The sequence below is a fragment of the Adiantum capillus-veneris genome, chromosome 4, assembly GCF_014529385.1.
Source record: "Adiantum capillus-veneris isolate H3 chromosome 4, ASM1452938v2, whole genome shotgun sequence".
NCBI lineage: Eukaryota > Viridiplantae > Streptophyta > Polypodiopsida > Polypodiales > Pteridaceae > Adiantum > Adiantum capillus-veneris.
In genome coordinates this window covers 8,765,724-8,773,514 of record NC_140934.1, presented here as the reverse complement: position 1 = coordinate 8,773,514, position 7,791 = coordinate 8,765,724, and the positions used below count along the sequence as shown (strand labels likewise).

General features: G+C 44.5%; 1 pseudogene; it reads left to right on the top strand.

The window, feature by feature from the left end:
* Positions 1-1,509: 1,509 nt before the first annotated feature.
* LOC147458672 (uncharacterized) lies at positions 1,510-2,011 on the top strand (annotated as a pseudogene).
* Positions 2,012-7,791: the final 5,780 nt, after the last annotated feature.

Genomic DNA, 7,791 nt, shown 5'->3' with positions numbered 1-7,791 from the left:
GATCGGACATTAGGTTTTCTAAGGCTTAGTATATAAACCAAAACCTAAAGCCTTGTAAAGAGACTTCTAATAATCTTATCTTCTGTGTCATCTGGGAGAGTGAGAGAGTGTGTGTGTGTGCTACAAGAACTACGGTGGTTGGAATCGCAAACGAAGAGCAGTAGCGTGTTGCCCACGAGGAGAGCTACGCGTTGATGCTTACCTCACGCGCGTTCGTCTGTGTTTTGGCAAATTCATCCGCGAACTACTTTTGGAGTTCGATGAGTAAATGTTGTCCATTTTTGCATTTCAGCATATCCACGCAATGAGAGCAAGTAGAGCTACGCATTAGGCATGTTAGATTTTAGAAATAGTGACCTGTAAAATCCGACCAGACATACTACGCGTTTTCTGCATGGAGGGTATTGGGTTAGGATTTGTGGTCAGAGACCTTAGGGATAGCGGCCTTCTAGTGTGTCTAGGACTTCCCTTGAGTTTCGTGAAGTTTCAAGAACGTCTAATGGGCTTTTGGCTTGCGGTAGCACCATAGGAGACTCTCACATTCACAGAACCGATGGCATGTAGATTTGATATCGCTGTAGAAAGTAGTCCTTAGTTGGTTGAGTAGAGGTTGACACCCTTTGCTTGCTTCCACGCCCCTGCGGGTCGAGCTCCATCCTCAGTTGACATTATATGCTACTTCATGGCTCCTCCTTGGCTGCTCACTCTGATATGCCATCGTTTACTTCCTCCAACACGACGATTTGCCGGCTATGAAGTAATGTCGCATGCCAATAACCACTTGAAGAGAGTAGAGGGGGGCTACCAACTTTGGGCACGCTCCCTTCCCTTATGTTTTTTTATTAAAAAAAACCTATAGGGTTTTCTCCTCCCACAGGTTCTATGGCGGGTTGCGGCCGCTGTTGCAGAGAAAACAAGAAGGGGGCGATGGCAAGAGGATGCTCCATGGCCCTTGGCTTTGTGACGAGAGTTAAACCCCACCACAGCACGAACTGAGTCGCGCCCTCAGTGCACCCAAACTTGCTTCTCGACTCGCCTAACTTCCTTCCTCGGCTCTAGGGTGATTGCCCGTGCAGCCTTGGCCGTAGCTCCTCCTGCCAGTGTAGAGAGCCTGCATGCGGCTATGAACTTCTCAGTTAGCAAGAGGGCCCTTCTTTGCATGAGTGGTGCTTGCTCCATGCATGATTTCCATGACCCTCACAGCACGTAGCTTGCCCCTTGATCCGTAAGCGCACACACACACGCACACACACACACACACACACACACACACACACACACACACACACACACACACACACACACACACACAGAATATCATGCCTGCCTTTCCCCTCTTCCATGGCTCACCGCTCCCTGAGCTCTAATACCAATGTGAGACCCTGGGACTACCTTTCCTTGATCTTCCGCTGAAATTCCCTTTTTAGGCATTGCCCCTAGGATCTCGTCTCCATTAGCAATTGGCCCGGTCGTTGACCTCCACGGTGGCCCTTGGCTTGACAAACAGGCATGCACAAGTTTTTTGGATAGAACATAAGTATTGAAGATGGATCAGACTTCAAGTCTGAAAGTGGAGCTGCCAGCAAGTATGCAAGAAGATCGGGAAAAGATGTCCTCTTTTATATTTCTGGTGCATGCTGGATATTCAGAGGAGGAGGCATTGAAGGATGTGCAAAACTAAAAAATGGTTGAATCCATGAAGAAGTTGGATATTCCAATCATTAACTCTAATGAAAAGTTGCAAACACCAACCAAATTGGGAAAGGTTTTTACTTTGTGAAAGAAAAGAAAGGTAGACACTGAAGTGTTCAAAGCAGTGAGATCGTTGGACTTTGAACCTGGAACTGTTAAGAAGGCCCAGGGGAATGTGGCCACTGAGGATGTAGGGATGGGTGTGAAGATGTTAGTAGAGGTTCATAAGTTTAATCAAAGTAGGAAACGGATGTAGATGGAAAATTAGATGCAGTCAATGTCTAAAACAGGGGAAGCACACGTATTATTGCAAGAGTAGGCTGACATTGTGAAGAGTTTGAGTTTGGAAGATGAGATGCAGTATGTTCTAATGCAGAAGCATAAGAGTGAATTGGGAAGGGTTAAAATTTCTTTAGGGACTTTCAGAGACTGGACCATGACTTTGGAAGGGAAAGTGAACAATGAGTTTGATCAATTGGCTAGCAAAAATGTAGAATTGCAGATGTACAATATGATGTTTGTGTTATGGAATTGATATGTTATTATTTATTGTAGCTGACAGGTGGAAAAGACTAAACCAAGCTAGGCCTATGTGAATGGAAATATATATATATTGTACATTTTATTATTCAAGTGCTCTTTATGAGCTTTGGCCCTTTATGATCGGCCGGCCAGTTTCTAATCACTTTGACCATTCAAAAAATCTATAAATGAAATACGTGCAAGAGGGAAATGGTCACTCTTGCACGAGGGTAGATTACCCAGTGTCTGCATTATTCTTCTCACATCTCCTCTCTTCTCTCTCGCCTGCCGACGTAGCACTCCATTCTAGGAGGTGCGTCTGCATGCGTCCTATTTCCCTCTCCCACTCTCTGTCTCTCTCGTATTGCGTACTGCTCGGAGTATGTGCAATGATGGTTACCAGGTATATAGTTTGCTCGATTTATGGCTTGCTATGTACTATTCCGAGTATTTTGCAGGGCTTTCCGCACTCCCGTTTGTAGCAGTGGTATCAGAGCTATGGCTATGTTCTCAGGATTGACATAAACCTGGTTATGTAGATTATCATGATCAATGATAAGTCGTCCATACCTTTTACCTATTTCTTTTTGTTTTAATTTGCATGTGGGTGTCATTATTAATTCGTTCAGATCAAAAAACATGTTTTGATTATTTAGGAATCATAGATTCTTATGCTTGTATGCAAATTTACTTAGTGAATATAATTGAATATATGACTAGTATAATTCGACACCAAATCCCAGTAAATTTTGGGTGTGACAATCGATGAGAGAGAGGTCCGCAAACGATATGATGCAAGGAGAGAAAGAGTTAGGCTCTAATATTGTCGTCACTGGTTAAATCTAGAATATTGTCGTCACTGGTTCTCATGGGCGTTGTCGAGCTGGTGCAGAAGTCATTCTCAAAATCGGAGAGGCAAGGTGTGAATGTGTGAGACAATGGCTATGTGTGTGTGTGTTTTGAGATTACCCACACCCTAGTGATGACAACATCGGCACTGCTTGCAACCCATAGCAAACGGCCAACACCCCATTGCCGCAACCTCCAAATCACTTGAGGCACGCATGCACAGTGTGGACTATAAAAGTAACTTATGATTATAATAAGTGTGGACTTCCTTTCTACCTACCTCTATTCCCTAATTCCCACATGGACCCCTTTTTACCTATGCAAGTCTCAACATGTGTCTATTCCCACCTACCTATAATTCCCATGTGATGGATAATCCTCACTCCCTCAACTTGTATATAAATCCCATTAGCTGCCCTCATTTGTAACAAGGTCTTCACTCTCCATTCAAGTGCAATCTATTGTCATTGCTCTATTTCTATCTTGCACTCTCTTATGTCTTGACATTAGCATATTAAGTAATAGTGATATTAATCACATTTAAGTTAATCTCTAAGTTCTAACATGGTATCAGAGCGATAGAGCTTAAGATTAATTTTTTTAATTAGCGCTAAGAAGATTCCATCTCTCTAGCCCACACTCGAAGACTCACTCTCCATTCTTTTCAAGGAATTCGGAACCTCGAAAGATGGCCAAGTTAGCTTCTTCATCTTCCGCATCCACCTACAAGCCCCGCTACATTATCGACAAGCTTAATGGCACTAACTACCAAGTGTGGAAGATTCGGATGGAACTCTACCTCACACAGCTGCAACTTTGGGACGTCACGTCAGGAGTCGAAGAGCAACCTGACCACCCCGAAGACCTCGAAGACAAAGATTCAACATACTTCATCGACACATATAATACTTGGCATAGTAGAAACAATAGTGCCAAGATGGAGCTCATTCTCCATTGCCAAGATCGGCAAGTCCAAATGGTGAAAAAGCTAACTACTGCTAGCGCCATTTGGAAGTTCTTCGAGAAGAACTACGAGCACATTGACCTCGTCTACCAAGTTTCCCTGATCAAGCAATTGGTAAATACTACCATGCAAGAGGGTCAGTCATCCTCCAAGTTTTTGGAGACGTGGAAAATACTTCTAGATGAAGTACTTATCTCAGGGCTTGCCATCCCTGAAGAGATTCAAAGTATGCTCTTATTGGCTTCTCTACCTGCATCATGGAGAGCCTTTATCACTACACAAGCCACTACGGCTAACTTGCAGCTACAAAATCTTGTAGCCAAGATCCATCAGGAGGAAACGCTTCGCGACCACACTAGCAGCTTGCAGAAGTCCACGGCACTTGTCACTATGACAAGAAACTCACAGCCTTACAACAACAAGAAGCCTCAACATTCGAGCCCTCCTCGAAAACACAATAATTATGGAAGAAAGTTGCAATTTCAAAGCCACCACAATCACCAAAATTCAAAGCAATGCGCCAATTGTCATCGCTTTGGACACCTCACAAAAGACTGCCGGCAACCACGCAATCAAGGTAATCGTCCTATCTCTCACCCTAATCTATATCCTTCTTACCCTCAAGGGGGAACACGCCATGGCCAACCATCTCCTTTTATTTATGGTCAATCTCATTATGCTGACATATCTACTTATGATAGCCCATCTTATCCTTTGCAACTATATGCCACCACTATAGTTACTTCATATCCCAATATCTGGCTACTTGATACGGGCGCCACCCATCATATGACATATCACCTACACTGGCTATCCAACATCACTTATCTAGAACACCCTCTAGAAGTATGCCTCGGTGATAACAGCATCCAGCTCGCCAAAGCTTATGGAGATGCTGTCATTAACCTACCTAATGCCCTACACACCACTATTTCTCACGTATATTATGTCCCTGGTCTCGAGAAAAATCTCATCTCTGTCAGCGAGCTAACCGACAACGGCATCATCATCAAATTCGTGCGAGAAGGCTGCCACATTTCGACACTAAACAAAGATGGTCAGTATGTCACACTTTTGGTCTCCAAAACTGGGCGTCTTTATCCATTGGGTGACTCATCGCCTGCACATGCATCTGCGTCATCCATAAAAACACAAGAAAACACACTCAAATGGCATTATAGACTAGGACATATTTCTCAACATGTTTTGCACCAACTCACTCATCGCCAACTTGCACTAGGTCTTCCCAAGCACCTCACTCACATCACACTTTGTGAGGGATGCATTCTTGCTAAAGCACATCATATCCCATTCCCCACTTCATCATCATGAGCCACTGCACCTCTCGACCTCATCCACTCGGATGTTTGTGGCCCATTGCCCGTCAACTCCCTCACAGGCAATAAGTATATGCTTACTTTTATAAATGATTTCTCAAAATACACAACTACTTACTACATGGCCGAGAAATCCTCAACCTTCTCTCATTTTTGCACATTCAAGGTATTAGTTGAGACTAAACATGGTTTCCACATTAAAACTCTCCGCAAAGATCATGGTGGGGAATACACTTCTCATACATTCAAAGATCTATGTCTTTCTGTTGGTATTCGACATGAATTCTCCATCACCGACCACCCACAACAAAACGATCGTGCTGAGCGCAAGAATCGCACACTATTTGAAGCTACTCGTGCCATGCTTCTTCAAGCTAGCCTCCCAAACACCTATTGGGAAGAAGCTACCGCCACTGCATGTTACATTAAAAACCGCATTCCATCCACCCGCAATCCTACTACTACACCCTACACCCTCTGGCACGGTCACCCACCTCATCTTGGCCACTTTCGCATCTTTGGAAGCATTGCATACCCACTTGTGACACAACCTTTATCAAAACTATCACCACGTGCTCAACGCACAACTTTTGTCGGCTATGGTGATCGCTTTGGCATCAAGGCATACCGCCTCTATATTCCAGACCATCACAAGTTTATCTTTGCCCGTACCGTTGTCTTTGATGAAGAATTCATCATCTCAGGCAAATATTGTTGGGGTATAGGCGTGTGTGCCTTGCCCGACCACCCAGAGTCTGGGCGCCCACTGACTTGTATACCTTATACATAGCATAAGTGTATAGGGGGCTGCTCACTTCAGAGTCTCCCCACCCACATTGTGTGTGTATCTCCTTCTCTCTCTCTCACTCTCCGTCTGTGGTGCTCCCCGATCCCCTTCAATTGGTATCAGAGCTATGGTGACCGCGGAGAGCACGACGGCTTTGAGAGCTTCGAGGCGATAGCTTGCTCGCTCTCGACGGTGGAGTTCGATCGCGGAGTTTCACGGAGAGCATTTTAGCTTGAGGAGCATTGTCTTTGGAGCTCGGTGTGGTCAAGCTTGGTCGAGGAGGCGGTTGCGGCTTCCTTGGTGAGAGGAGCTTTTGAGCTCAGTGGAGCTCGTTAGAGAAGTGCTCGGCGAAGGAGAGCTTGACATTCGAGTGCTTGGATGCTGTTGTGGCAGAGCTCTTGCGTTGGAGCTTGCATTGAGAGGACATTGCATCACGCAGAGTGTAGCAGGAGTAGGTTCAAGACTGTGTGTAGCTCGTTTTTGCCATTTTCGGGCTCTAAAACGCAGTTTTTTGCGTAGTTCCGTCATACAGAGTGAGATCTACATGATCCAGGAGTCTAGGTCAGGGTTTTGGCATGCTCCAGACGCGATGGTGATGTCTATTTTCTGAAATTATGCTTTGAATTACAGCAAGTACAGCAACATGTTTATTTGTGCACTTTTCGGTCCCAAAAACACTGTTTTTGGTATATCTCACACACACAGAGTATTTTCTGCAGCAACCAGCAAATTCATAGGTGTACACAGGTTTTTGGATATGCATTTGTCCAGAGAGCCACTCATGCGAGAGTGAGCTATGTTGCCATGGTCTTGGCGGTTTATGTATGCCATATATATATTTGTGTATTTGTTTATGGCTGAGATTATTTGAGTGGTACTCCGGCAAGAGCGTGTATGCTCATATGTATGACTTTGTGAGGTGATTCCGGTCGAGTTTATTCCCAGATTGGCCATCGTGGCATATATTATTGTCTCTTTGAGGTTTACTGTTGAGATTTTTCTCCAGTTACAACGAAGACTCTGCCAAAATTTTGTCAGATATTTATGCGCGATTAAGTCATATTGACTTGTGATTTTGTGCAAGGTTTTGAACGGTTATTGGTGCAACTTTGCATCAGGTTTTGAGCCATATTTGCAGACTCTTTTTTATGCGATTCGAGCCAGTTTAGGGCTGATTTGGTTGACATTTGCTACTCATTGTTGGTTGCTCTTTTGAGAGCATTATGGCTGATTTTTCATTTGACTTCCAACGTTTTGGTCTGACACAGTTTGATGGTGCACATTTTGTTGCTTGGAAGGAGCATATGCTTGTTGCATTGGCGGATTTGGGGCAGGATAAACCCTTGCCTGGTTTATCGACGAAGCCCAAGTCTATGTGTGATGATGATTGGCAGGATCTTGATGAGTTAGCAATGTCTACGATTCGTTTGCATCTAGTTGAGTCTGTTGACTGGCAAGTCTCGAGGGAGACTACAACTCATGCTTTATGGCAGAGTTTACATGCTATGTACGCGACATCCATGTCTACAGGGAAGTCTAGTCCCACTTCTATGTCCATGGGAGAGATTGGTCCCACACGCAAGTCTCGACGGCATAGAGACTTGACATGTTGGCATTGTGGACATAGAGGGCACATTAGG